Raw genomic sequence first — 14968 nt, 5'->3', positions numbered from 1 at the left:
AAATCAAATTAACCTGACTCCCACAGTCTCTGCTGTTTAAAACTGATGCTTGCTACAGCGGGTCTTTGTTTTTGCCAAAGCTGCCAGGCCCTGTAGCTGAGTTCTCGCATTCCTTAGCTAGGTTACTTCTTATTCTAATTTAGGTTAAGGACCCCCGCCTGTGTGCTCTTTGGAGCTGAGAAACAAGACTGCTGTTTGAGTTATTAACAAATAATATATATTTCACCCCTTTTATGTTTGTGATGTGTTCTGATTGGGGGCTTTCAGGCTGACTGCCAGAGATGGAGACCCAGCTTATCAGGGGGGTTGTTTCCTTCTCAGCCAATTGGAATTAATTTTGCTCCTGCCGACTATCCACCTATTTTCTCCCACACCACGATCTACTGTAGGTAATATCCTCCTTTTTCTACTCTAAATTATGGCTACCTGCCACTGCCACTCCCCAGGCTGTGAACTCAAGGCAGCCAGCAGCACGGAGAGCTCCTGTGTGGGGTTCTCCTCGTGTCTGGGATCCTGTCACCTTTAGGGTGTCAGCCTGGAGAAACTGCTGCTCCCCGCAAGGGCGCAGCTGGTGCACGCGGGCTCGCCAAAGCTAGAGCCCTTTAAAACATTTTTGGTTTGCTTTGTGAGTGCAAACCATAGACAAAAAAGGGGTTCAGGAGAGACCCTAGTGCCCTAGTTCTAATTTCTGGACTCCACCTCCCCATTTCCTTCATCTTACCTCCCAATTTTCTGGTCAGGCTGCAGGAGCTCCGGACAGGTGAGTCCAATCGGGTCGCCATTTTTCTGAGACCAGTTATAGAGTTTTGTTTCAGGCTTTGCAAGTTTGTAAAAGGGACATTTTTTATTTTCTTTGATTTTATAAATATGCAGATACCTATGTTAGCTGGAACTTGATGATTCTTCTTGAATGTACAAGTCTTACAAGTGTTTTGTCTTTGACCGAGCAGAGTTACATCACTTTTCCATCACTCATGTCCTTGGGAGATATTTGAGTTTTTTTGACAAGTTCTGATTTCCATAGGTTTAATGGTAGTCTCCAATAAACTCGAAACTCACTGCCATCTAGTCAATTTTGACTCACAGTGACCCTGTAAGAACAGAGTAGAAATACCCATGTGGGTTTCTGAGACTGTAACTCTTAATGAGCATAGAAAGCCTCATCTTTTGCCCGTGGAGTGGCTGGTAGTTTCTAAATATTGACCTTACAATTAGAAGCCCAGCTTTAACCTCACACCAACAGGGCTTCTCTAGTGTAGTTCAGGATATGTAAAATCTGTGCTCAAAGAATGAACACGTAAAATACAAGGAAGCTTCAAAAATTTGGGGGTAATGCCCTTATCTTTCCATTCAATTAAAAACCTTTTAGAAGTCCTTTCATATGTATTCTATGTATGTTCAGAAGAGGAAAAGACTGGCATCTATCCTAAGACTACAATGAGAAGTTTGGAAGGGCCCTTATGGATTTCATGGCCTTGGAATGGATTTCTGATTTGACCCCACTGCCTTTTAGTCCTAAAGTTATATATTTTTTAAACATTTTAAGGCTTAGAGCATTCCATTTTAATCCATAAAATAAATTTTGGATTAGCCAGCTTTGGAAATAATAATTTAAATTTAAAGATTTATACGAGGTTAACTGCATTTTGCATTACTGTATCATTGCTCAAAATAGTTTATCTGTAAAAATATATGTCTCAATAATAATGGATATAATGAATAATGTAGGATCATTATTATATATATTTTTCAAGCAACCTTTTTAAATACTATTTGGTATAAAGTAAGACTAGCTTGTTTGACTAATTTATTCAGTGAAAATAATTTAAAAAATCATACTTTTTATATGTCATATTTTATGGGTTCTTTACATAATTCAAAGGCTAGTTTTAAAAAATTCCACTGCACAGTTAGCAATCATTTACCTTTAGAGAGCTAACATATAATCTAAATAATATACTTAACATACATTTTATTTCTAATATTTTCTATAAGTTGTGTTAGTATATAATTGCATCCGACTATATATAATCAATTATGATCATTAGTAAATTAGTACATGAGATAGAAATACCAAGTGACTATACAATTTCCATATTTTATTATTTTTTGAAATAAATGAATACTGTGAGTTGCATACCAATATTTTTAAAAGTTTTTTGAAGGATAATATGTCTTTTGTTCCAGTAAAATATGGTGCCTTAGACAGATGTGATAAATGGCCCTATCCAAGAAAGACTCAGAGAAAACAGATACAGACGATAAAATCTGGAGACTTGAAACTCTGAGGAACAATAAATAAGTGAGTTCAACATCAACAGAAAATTTGAAGGTGGCACCAACAAAAATACATCAAAGAAGATCAATGAATTTTCAGCTAGCCAACAATGAGCCAGGTGGCCTCTCCTGTAGTAAGGAATAGTTCCAAGAGAACCTGATTGCTAGAGAGATGGGCCCACCCATTGTCCCTCATACCTACTGGGTGAAAGGAAGAATACCTGGAATGCATTCCAGTCCACCAAGAGATTAGTTGTACCCCTATGCCCACACCCTCAGGGGGGAATACGTATTCTGAAGGTGGAGTGGAACTGACAGGACTGCCGAATACCACATAAGTCAAATGCAAGGGAGGTTGAATCATACCAGATTTCCCCCAGTGCATTGGGGTTCAGAAGGAATATCATCCCATAAGTTCATATTTAGACACATGGAGGAGGAAGCTAGTCTACCACTCAGCCCTAGATATCACACACAATTTCAACGAAGGCTCAAAATCACAGCAATATCCTGAAACTAGAGCACTTCTAAAGCTGAAGGACATATTTTACTTCCCTTTGTGTGTGTGTCTTCCTTCTTCTTGCTTTCCCCACTTCCTCCTGTGTTTTTTAAATCTCCCTTTTCTGTCCTTTGACTTCACAAAGAGCTAATGCAGATGCAGAGGGGAAGATCTACCACTTGTGGACACAATTACAAGACAATGGTTTTGAGAAGAGAGTAGTCTCTCCTGTTTTTACATTTTTGTATTTGTCTGTTTTCTTTCCATATTATATTTGTTTGGACAATAGGACGGAGGAGATATCCCTAAATCCTCAAAACCCTCTTTTGAGTAGAGAGGTCACCAACACTCACTTTGGTACACACAAGGTTCCATTCCCACTGTAGGAACATAGGGCAGGCCCTTGCCAAGTATACACTGGTTATTGAGAAAGAGAAAATAGCTTGGGTATTTGTACATGTGTGTCGGGGGTGTTATTAGCTTGGTATTTTTATTAGCAGGTGTTTTTTTGTTCTTGGTTTTGTTATTCATTTATGATTTATTTTCATTATATTTGCTTATTATTTCCCACTCCACTTGACAACGTCAATTGTCCCGACATTACCCAGCCATCCCTGGACTTTCAATAGTTTGAATTAGTGTTAAAGGACATTTTTCACTACATTACCACCTAAACAACAAACAGGACCAAAAATAATAAACAATGTGGTATCTCAGAGCAAAAGTCAATTTCTGTTCACACGAATAAGCATGATAGAATGACACTAATTAATATCAATGCACAGAGCCAAAGGAAATTCTTGTGGAATAAAAGGCATTGGAACCAGGAGAAAAGGAATTCATAAAAAAAAATGATGTTCAGGTACTTTCCACCGATGGAAATAAAGATCAAGAGAGCTGAGGAAAAATGAAACCTCACACCAAAACAAAGAAACCAAAAATAGAAATCTACATAATTAATATTAAGGTGATATAATTATACAACACGTTAGAAGAATAAAGCAGTAGAATTGAAGCAATAATAAGGTAATTTAGTGTTAGACAAAACTCTCAATTTCCCTATGATAGAAGAATAATCCATTAAAAGAGCAAAAAATTATGAAGAATTTAAGTTATTGAGCCATTATACAGAGTAATAATTTATGCCTCATTTGGCGTTCCCAAAATGGAAGAAACAAATGAAGACACATAGAAAACACCCCATGAATTGCTTAAAGAAATCTTCGCCAGCATCAGAGTACAGGAGAAAATAACCATTTGAGAAGCTGAAAAAATTCTCTAATTGAGACTGCTTGCAAGAACCACACCTATACATAAAGGAAAATATTAAATTGACTAAAAATTAAAGGATGAAAAAACAGAGAATAATCAAGAGTGAGAATATTAATATCTGATAAAATAGACTTCATGGCAAAATCCACCATAAACAACCATATGGGTATTACAAATGATCTAAATGACTATTGAACAAGAAGACATAACCATAATAAATAACTATGCACCTAGTGAAAGACTATCAAAATACATTCATCAAACCCTTTTAGAGTTGAAGGGAGAAATATACAACACTATATTAATAGCAGAAGACTAAAACACATTTGCACTCAAGACAGAACAACTGTCAAGAAATGGAATGAAAGCACAGAATAAGCAAATAATACAATTAACCAATGTCAAATTTAAAACATGTACAGAATACTCCACCTTGATCTTTTGACTGTAATGCTCTGCTTTGAAGTACTTGCATATGAATATCAAGGGTTGCAGTCTGCAGTATAGATTACAACTTCGTACAAAGAAGACCAAAATCCTCACAACTGGATGACTAGGTAACATCATAATCAACAGTGAAGAGACAGATCTCAAGGATTTCATCTAGCCTGAATGTACAGTCAGTACTCATGGATGCATCAGTCAAAAGATCAAATGATGCATTGCATTGAGTAAATAAAAATATTGCAGACGACCTCTTGAAAGTGTTGAAAAGTAAGAGTATTACTTTAAAGACTAAGATGTGCCTGACTCAAACCATGGTATTTTCAATTGCCTCATATGCATGTGAAAACTGGGCATTGAATCAGAAAGATCAGAGAATAATTGATGTGTTGAATTGTGGTGTTGATGAAGAATATTGAAAATACCTAGACTACCAAAAAACTCAATGAGTCTGTCTTGGAAGAAATACTCCTTAAATGTAAGAATGATGGAACTTCATCTCTTTTACATTGGACATGTTGTTAGGAGAGACCAGTCCCTGGAGAAGGAGAACGTGCTTCTTAAAGTACAGGTGCAGAGAAAAAGAAGAAGTCTGTCAAAGTGATAGATTGACCTAGAGGCTGCAACAATGGGCTCAAACATACAAACTTCTGTGAGGAACGTGCAGGACTGGGCAGGAATTTGTTTGGATGTACATAGGGTCCTTATGAGTCAGAATTAACTCAATGAAACCACACAACAACAACAGCTCAATCACAACTCAATGTGATAGGTTTACCAGCCCACATGCAAAATTGTCCATAATAGACCATGTCACATATTAGGACACAAAGCAAGCTAAAATATATTGAAAAGTGTGGATATAAAGCAAACCATTTTTGGGATCATAAGACTATAAAGTTAGAATTCAACAGTAGGATTATCTAGGGTAAGAAAATCTAATACATAAAGATCGAACAGCATTCTGTTTTCAACTATTGGACTATTATAGAAACAAAGCATTTTAAATTAAAATTCCTCAAAACAAATGAGAATGAAAATGCAACTTAACAAAATATTTGGGACACAGTAAAAATAGTACTCAGAGGGCAATTTATTTTTGTGCTCCTATAAAACTTTCTTTATGGAAATTGAATGTTAATTGTCATGCGTAAAGAAATATTTTTCAAGCATTAAAAATGTAAAAAATAAAATTGATAGTTCACAGATCATGACAATCAGGCAGATTTGGCCTACAGATCATATTTGTTCCACAGGCCACAGTTAGCTATCCCTTTATACAGGTCTTTGTATGGCATGTTTACAAAGGTTGATGGTTTGAAGACACTAGCCATTCCACATAAGCATGATGAGGCAGGCAGTTTGTTTCCATAGTGATTTACAGCCTCAGAAACTCTATAAAGCAGTCCTACTCTGTCTTATAGGATTGCTGTGTATTGAAATTGACTTGACACTTGTGGACTGTTAAGATAAAAAAACCCTGTAAAACCAATGTTTCACCTTAAAACATATAATTTGGAAACATGAAAATGAAACAAATATTAAAATTTTATTAAATGCATAATTTCATGTATGCATATAAAACCATATGAATGGATTTGATTAGTAATTTTTTTCATTTTGGCTTAAGAAAAAGAAAAGACAATGAGGAAAGTTTATAAAACTCTCAGTCCCTTTTATAAAAGATGAAATTGAAACCAGAAATCACTGTTATGTAATAGAAGGCAATTTATAACAATAAGCACACATCAAAAAAGAAGAAACCCAAATCAACACCATAAACCAATATCTTCAATGATTATAATGAGAGCAACAAAATCAATCTTATGCCCCAGAAGAAAAGAAATAATAAAAATTAGAATGGAAATAAAATAATTAGAAAAAGAATAATATCAGAAAAAAGTCAACAAGACAAGATGTTGGTTCTTTGAAAGGTTTATCAAAACTGACAAACCACTGGCACACTGAACATATTAAAAAGAAGCAAAGATCACAAATAAATAAAGATGGCATCACAAAAAATTAACTGAAATTAGAACGATAATGACACAATATTATGAAAGATTGTATTTCAACAAATGGAAAACTTAGAAGACACTGACAATATTCTACAAACACATTAACTACTAAGTTAACATAGATTTATGTAGAAAACTTCAATAGACACAAATAAAAAGAAGTTGATCAGATTTTAAATATCTACTACCTTTCAAAAAAAGTCCAGGACTAGGTGGTTTGAACTCTGAATTACCAAATACTCAGAGAAAAGTTGACACCAGTTCTACACACAAAAGAACATTCCATAATATAGAAAAGAGTGGCAAGAAGCAAGCATAACCTGAATAACAAAAAAAGGCAAATGCATTACCAGAATAAATATATACCAATATACTTTATGAACTTAGATGTAACTTTTCTCAAAAATCCAAGCTAATAAAATCCAAAAAAATACATTATGTTCTAATGAAATTCAGATCAGGGATGCAAGGATGTTCAACATTAGAAAATAAATCAATGTAATCCACTATATAAAAGGAGAGGAAGAGAGCTCTATTATCATATAAATATACACAGCAAAGGCATTTGACAAAACCCAACATCCATTCCTGATAAAAATAGAAGTAGCAGAAAAATTGTCAACAGAATCGAGGACTCAATGGAGAAAAACTAGAAGCACCTCCCTTATGAACTGAAAATAGATAAGAATTCCCTTTATCACCACTTTATTTTTGCTGGAATCTCAACCAGAGGTATGAGACAACTAAAAGAAATTAAAGACATCCAAATTGGAAAAGATGAATAAAACTCTTTCTTTGCAGATGGCATGATTTTATCCATGGAAACACTCAAAGTCTTGACAAGAAAATTGTTGGAAACAATTGAAAGCATTGGCAACATGTCAGGTTATAAGATCAACATACAAAAATCAATAGGAGAGATGTATCCAGGAGCCGGTGGGAGAAACATCCATGAACCTCACCGCTAGGAGTTTTGTTCTTTTTTCCTTTTCTCTACTTAACTGCATGTAGCTATGACCACCATCAGCCCATTGCACCTGTACTAACCTTGGCATCTAAGGCTGAACAACTTTGTTCCTAATGACTGTCCCATTTGGCGTATGCAGTTTGCCTATTTTCCATATGTGGAGTCTCTTAGTCATGCCTATTATCCAGTAGAGCTGCAGCCATCCTACTAGAGACATGGAGACCTTCCTGCACTGGTTTTTAGTATGCAGGTTCATTCACATGGTGATTGCGGTATGATTTACCCTCTACCATAAGGACCCCCTTGAAGACTAAACATTCTTATTTCAACTCTGGAAAGAGTATGGCAAAGTGGACAATTGATACACTCTGGGTGACAACTTCATAATATCCTTGAAAATAATAACAGTGTGGATGAGGGTCCCACTCAGCCTGTAAGTGGTGATTGCCTTTCTCCATCAGTAACCCTTCTGCTTTGGCTTTCAGCTTGTGATTTCTGTGAATCAGACCTATGGAGATGTACTGTAGTTCCCGTCAAAGAACTGTGGTGAATTCTGGCATGGAGAGTTGAGTCAACCACTCTACCTCTGATCTTACTTTGTTTTCATGAATAATTGTGGCTGGCTTTTCCTGAAGTCCTTGTGCTTGATTCTGTGAAGCATCTCACTTATTCCCAGAGAACACTGGATGCCAAGACCTTAAAGTGAAGAGCAAGTCGAAATAGTGAGTGGTTGTCTTGGCTTTGAACACTGGTTAATGAGGAATCCATCACTTGCCAGGAAAGTCAAATGCTGCTCTAACCAGTTGAGGGACAAACCTAACTAATTTGTGAAATTCAGGCTAATGGGTGGACACAAAAGTGTCCAGAAAGAGGGAAAAGTGGGGTCTATGCAGAGTTACTGCCAAGAGCCATCGGAACAATGGCACAAGGAGACGTAGGATGTCCACGAGGGCAGCAATTTTTAAAATCAGGAAAATGCAATCCATAGAAAACAATACCATTAACAATAATTATTTTTTAAAATTGAGTTAGGAATAAACCTAACCAGAGAAACAAAACACTTATACAAAGAAAAGTACAAAACTCTTTACAAGAAACCAAAGAGACATACATAAATGGAATGATGTTTTATGTTTCTGAATATGAAGACTTAACATGGTAAAAATGTCAGTATTACACAAAGCATGGCAAAAAGTATAAACTATTTTGATCCACACTGCAGCATTCTTTTTTTAAACAGCGGTTCTCAGCCTGTGGGTCGCGACCCTTTTGGGGGTTGAACGACCCTTTCACAGGTGTCGCCCGATTCATAACAGTAGCAAAATTACAGTTATGAAGTAGCAACGAAAATAATTTTATGGTTGGGAGGTCACCACAACATGAGGAACTGTATTAAAGGGTCACAGCATTAGGAAGGTTGAGAACCACTGCTTTAAAGGAATAGAAAAAGCAATCACAAACTTTGTATGTCAAGTAAAGAAACCCAAGATAAGCACATCACAACTAAAGAAGAGCAAATAAGGAGATCTTTGATTTTAGACCTCAAAAGTTACTACAAAGATGTAATAGAACAACCTGACACTGTTACAAAAATAGATACATAGATCAATGAAACAGAATAGAGAACCCAGAAATAAATATATCCAGCAAAAATAACAAATTTTTGGCAAAGGACAAACGCACATTAAATGGGGAGTAGATTGTTTTGTGCTGACAAAATTGGATTTCCATATTCAAAATTAACTCAACATGCATTAAAAACCTAATACACAATATAAGGATCCTAATACACAATATAAACATATTATGAAAAATTAAAAAAATACATACAAAGAGATCGGGAATAACAGTAGAATGTGCGGTGGGAAAATTAACCATCAAACAACACCTCCTACAGTACAGAAAAACTTTTGGTCCATGGAACTGGGAGAAAGAGAGGTGGGCTGTACCTTCCTTCCCACAAGTGTCCACTGAACAGAGAAATACCTGAAACTCAATATAATACCACAGAGGATGGTAGCATCACTGCCACGGAAAGTGACCATATGCGGAGGGAAGTTGGACCTGATAGGACCATTCAAGGAAGTTAAGGAAAGGGAAATGGAAATAAATAAACTCCCCAAAGGCCATGTGCCAAGAGGAGACACACACCCACACATTTGTTCATGGTAGCTATAAGCACTACAATTTGACACTTGGCTCTGCTCTACACTCAGCTGAAGTGAAGATGCTTACTCCAGGGTTTGCTTTGGGACATTGCCTCCGTGTCAGAATAACAGGCTGCGATTTTCTGGCATTTGTTTTCTTCCTCTGTTCACAGCAATTTTGGTTTAATAATAAAATGATTTAAAAAAAAAAAAGCTACTTCCATCACTGGTTCACACTCCTTGGCAATCACAGAAGGCAACCTCCAGACTGGTGTCTTCACATAAAACAGCAAATATCTCTGACTTTGAAATTCTCTGTGTGTATATATACATATAATTTTTGTTTGTTGGTTGGTTGTTTTTCCTATTGTCTACACGTGCTTGGGGGCGGGGTTGGCAAGGTTGTTTGCTGGGTTGTGTTACTTGTGTGTGACTTTGTGTCTTTCACCTAATATGCGTGTGAAAGTTGGACATTGAATAAATAAGATTGAAGAATAATCAATGCATGTGGATTGCGGTGCTGGAGCAGAACACTAACAGTACCTTGGACTGCTAAACAGACAAATATATTTGTCTTGGAAGAAATATAGTCAGAGTGGTTTTTAGAGGATGACAAAACTTTGTTACATACTTTAGATGTGCTGTCAGAAGAGACCTGTTTCTGGAGAAGCACACCATGTTTGGTAAAGTAGAGGGGTAGCAAAAAAGAAGAACCTTAAAGAGATGGATTGATACCTTGGCTGCAACAATCAGTTCAAGCATGGGAATAATTGTGCAGATGGCTCAGGACCGGGCAGTGTTTCATTCTGTTGTGTATAAGGCTTTTATGGGTTGGAACTGACTCAATGGCACCTAACAACAGCAACAATGCTGAGTGAAATTAGTTTGTTACAAAAGGATAACACTGCATAAGACCATTGTTATAAAATAAAAAAGAAAACAGATGGAAGGGAAATCCATAGACTAGAGGGTAGATAAGTGTTAACTTGGGTGAAGGGGGAGATAAAATTATACGAGAAGGTGAAGAGAAAAAAATGGGGACGTCAAGACAAACTAATGAGTAGTTAGAGAAGTTGTTTAAATGGTTGAATACAAAAATGGTTATCTGACATATAAATCACCATTTAATTCAGAGTAAAATGTTAGAAAAAAGAATATGCACTTCAACAGCTATGCATATTTTACTTCGAAGCGTTTTCTTAAAATAGTATGAGGCGGAAGATTGAATAATGGCATTGGAGTTAGGATGAATGGGGCTTTCCCTGAGCAAACTAATGTTTTGACTTCAGCAATGTGATGAATCTCATTTTCCTTATTGGGAAAATAGAGATTAATAATACCTAGCTGTCAGGACTTGCTTTTGAGATTTGATTAACTCATATAAAGGAACTAGTATAGAACATGGCAAAGAGTTAGGCCTTCATTAGATGTTCCTTTTTCCTCCCCTCATATTTCTCAATTATTGGAAACTTGCTTGGTAGAGATTCATCAAATAAGAGGAAGGTACTCAAGTAGATTGATTGGCATCATGGTTATAATGATGGCCTCAAACATAAGAATGACTGTGAACATGGTGCAGGGTTGTACAGTACATTGTTCTGTTGTAAATAACGTTGCCATGAGTTTGAACTGACTTTATGACATCTAGAAACAACAAAATATTTCAAGTATATTTTAAAGTATTAAATTAAAACCTGTATAAAAGCAATCGTTTCTGAGCCTGTTTAAAGTCTACTGCTCCAACTTATATTTCTAAGACATCCTGGAAAATTATAAAGTAATGGACTCTAGCAAAATAAGTAAAACAGAAAAAATAGAAAAAAGTAAACTAGCCTAAAAGCTGATTTTTTAAAAAATTAATAAAATCATCAAGCCACTGGCTAATATAAAAAAGGAAACTTAGGAGATGCAAATAGAATAAATAAAATTGATGAAGTCGCATGAGGACCAACAGAAATAAAAAAGGGTAATAAAAAATCTATTAAGAACTGTACTCCAGCCGATTTGAAAAGCTAAAAATCAGTGGATAAATTTCTAGAAACACGCGATCTACCTAAATTATCACAGACTGAAATACAAAATTCGAACATACCCATAACAAACAAACAAACAAAAGATCAGGTCATTAAAAAATCCTTTCGCTCCTAATAAAAATCCAGGCCCAGGTGACTTTGCTGGTGAATTTTATCAAAAACTCAAAGATATGATACCAAATCTGTTCAATTCTATTCAAACTATTCCAGAGTTTAGAAAAGAATGGAATACTCCCAAGTTCATTCTATTAAGTAACCATGGCCCTGCTTTGCAAACAATCAGGGTTTGCATCAGTGACAACCATCACTAAAAAGGAAAAACATCCCCAATATTTTTCATAAATATAGATGGACATGTTGTCAACAAAAGTTTCACCAATCGACTGGCATCCTTCCATTTCTGCAAAGCTATGCTCAGAATTTCAGCTCTCCAAGACCATCTTTCTTCAGTGTGTGGGTGAGGGAGCAAGTGGGTGTTCCACATGAGGGTGTGTCACCCATGGTGTGAGTAGGACATTCTCTTGCCTTGCAGATGGCTTCCTTAACTACCCCAGCAGTTCTTTGGCTGAAAGCTCTGGAACCACTGGATCGTTCTGGTTCTTATATGTTCTGCAAATTCAGAACACAGTTCTAAGTCCACTTGTTTCTGTGGTTCAGTGCTGTGGTTATCTTTCTTTTTGAAACGTCTGTGATTTGGGGGATCATTTCCAGAGCAAGGTGCTTTTCCATGCAACAATTGGGACACATTTGGTTTCATGAAGTTGATGGCAATCCCCACAACCTCACAGCACGCTTCCCTCTTCCTTCCACTGAATCTCACTCTCACTTGTCCCCCTTTCCTATCTCTTCTTGCCTTCTCGGCCCGAGATCCCTGGGAAATGCTGCCCTTTGGTCTCCTGTGTAGATTATTCTAAAGACGGCTTCTTTCCTGGGTGCTATTGCTCAGTTTACCACCTGTCTTGTTTGGCTGAAAGTTGAGCCAAGGTGGGTATGGCTGTGTGTGTGTTGAGTGGGGCAGGGGAGTGTGTGTGTGTGTGTGTGTGTGTAGTTCCAGGCTTGAAGGGTGACTAAGAACCTTAGTCTGGGCCGGGGTGTGGGATGAGCAGCCAGTGTTGTGTTTTTAGACAAAACTTTGCTTTGGCTTATGTTTCATTTGTAGAAACACAGTATTTAATTAGGGGCTTGGTAAAATAATAAAGTTGATTCTGGGGGAGAAAAAAAAAGTTTCACCAATTGAATTCAACAACATATCAAAAACACAATGTATTTAACAAGATAGATATGCAAGGATAATTCAACATTAGAAAAAATATCAATAACATTTTTAAAAGAGAAAAAATCATCGCTAAAAACAAACATTTGATAAAATATGAATATGACATCCATACGTGATAAAAACAAGAAAGAAAATGGGAATAGAGGGAAAATTCCACAGTATAACTAAAGGTATATAGACAAAGCCAGAAGTCAATCTTGCTCTCAGTGAAGAGAACTAGAAAGCATTCTCTTTGAAAATGGATGCTCCTTGTCACCATTCCTTTCAATATTGTGCTTTGTGCTTGAAGTCTTACTCAGAACTATAGAGAAATTAGAGACATCCAAGTTGGTAAAGAAGTGAAAATCTATTTGCAAATTATATGATCCCATGTATAGAAAAGTTTGAAGAGTCACTATGAAAATTAGCTGAACTAATGGAAAGATCCAGGAAAGTAGCAGGGTATAATATCAATATATAAAAACCAGATTACTTGACATTAACAAAAAGAACGCTGAAAAGGAAATCAGGAAAGCAATATACTTTATATTAACCACCAATGATAATATAATAACCAAAATGAAATGCATAGAAATAAACCTAACAAGAAAAATTATATATACATGGAAAACACAGCTACAGGAAACTGCAAGAGGCTTCTACATAAATGGAAGAATATATCATGCTAATGTATAGTAAGATTTAACATTGTAAAAAGGTTAATACTACCCAATTCTGATTCCAATTTCAACATGATTCTTTAAAGCAGTGGTTCTCAACCTTCCTAATGCCATGACCCTTTAATACAGTTCCCTATGTTGTGGTGACCATCCAAACATAAAATTATTTTCTTGCTACTTCATAACTGTAATTTTGCCACTGTTATGAATTGAGCAACCCCTGTGAAAGTGTCGTTCAGTCCCCAAAGGGGTTGTAACCCACAGGTTGAGAACTGATATTTTAAAGGGATGGAAAAGCAAATCATGACATTTATATGGAAGCAAAAGAGATCATGGATACTCAAAGAATGACTAAAGCGCAAGTAGAAGACTGCGCACTTCCTGGACTCAAAATCTACTACTACATAGCCATAATTGTGAAAGTAGACTGTTACAGATAAAATGAAAAAATGGAATATAATTGAGAACACTGAAGTAAATTCATCCACATATGGACAGCAGATATTTGACCAAAGGTTGAAACATATTAAGTAGGAAAGAAATCCTCTCTTTAAAAAATGGTGCTGGGGGAAAAAAAGGATAGCCATTTTCAGAAATGTGAAACAGGACCCATATATCACACCATATACCAAAATAAACTCAAGATGAATCAAAGACCTAAATATAAAACCTAGAACTATGAAGTCAATCAACAAATAAATAAGGACAAATTTTAAGGCCTTAATACATTCAGGGTCTTAGCATACATTCACTATCAACATAACTGAACACACAAAGACACTGGAAGACAAACTAGATTATTGAGACATCCTAAAACTTAGACACTTACATGAATAGCGATTTCACCAAAAGAGTAAGAAAGAACCCATAGACTGGGCAAACATTTTTGCAATGATAGCACCATAGGACTGATCTCTAAAAGTGTTACAAATTTTCAATACCTCAACATGAAAACGACAAATAATTCAATTAGCAAATGGGCAGGCATTGTACCAAAGAAGACATTCACGGAGTCAAAAAACATGATGTACAAGGCTCATGATCCTTGGCTATTCGAGACATGCAAATCAAAGCAACAATGAAACATCACTTCATTAAAAAAGATCCTTGATGGAGTGAGAGAAAAATGTGGAGCAAAGCTGAAAATTGTAAAAGACCAGTCTTATGGGATGGACAAAAACTGGTAGAACAAATAAGAATATGGACCTTCATCACCAGTCAGATTGGAAATCAAATTGCCATGGCTTCATTTTCAGCTGAAAAAAGAATAGGTCTTTAAGGCTTGAAGGTAAACAATCGGCCATCTGGCTCAGAAGCAACAAAGCCCACATGCAAGAAGCACATCAGTCTGTGCGATCATGAGGTGTCGAAGGGAT

General features: G+C 36.2%; 1 pseudogene; it reads left to right on the top strand.

The window, feature by feature from the left end:
- Window positions 1–7523: 7523 nt before the first annotated feature.
- On the top strand, window positions 7524–8222 carry LOC101646395 (annotated as a pseudogene).
- Window positions 8223–14968: the final 6746 nt, after the last annotated feature.

The sequence above is a fragment of the Echinops telfairi genome, unplaced genomic scaffold (assembly GCF_000313985.2).
Source record: "Echinops telfairi isolate 266 unplaced genomic scaffold, ASM31398v2 ScPeMD7_44;HRSCAF=162, whole genome shotgun sequence".
Taxonomy (NCBI): domain Eukaryota; kingdom Metazoa; phylum Chordata; class Mammalia; order Afrosoricida; family Tenrecidae; genus Echinops; species Echinops telfairi.
Note: the sequence above shows the minus strand (reverse complement) of the source record. Positions and strands in the feature narration are given on the sequence as shown.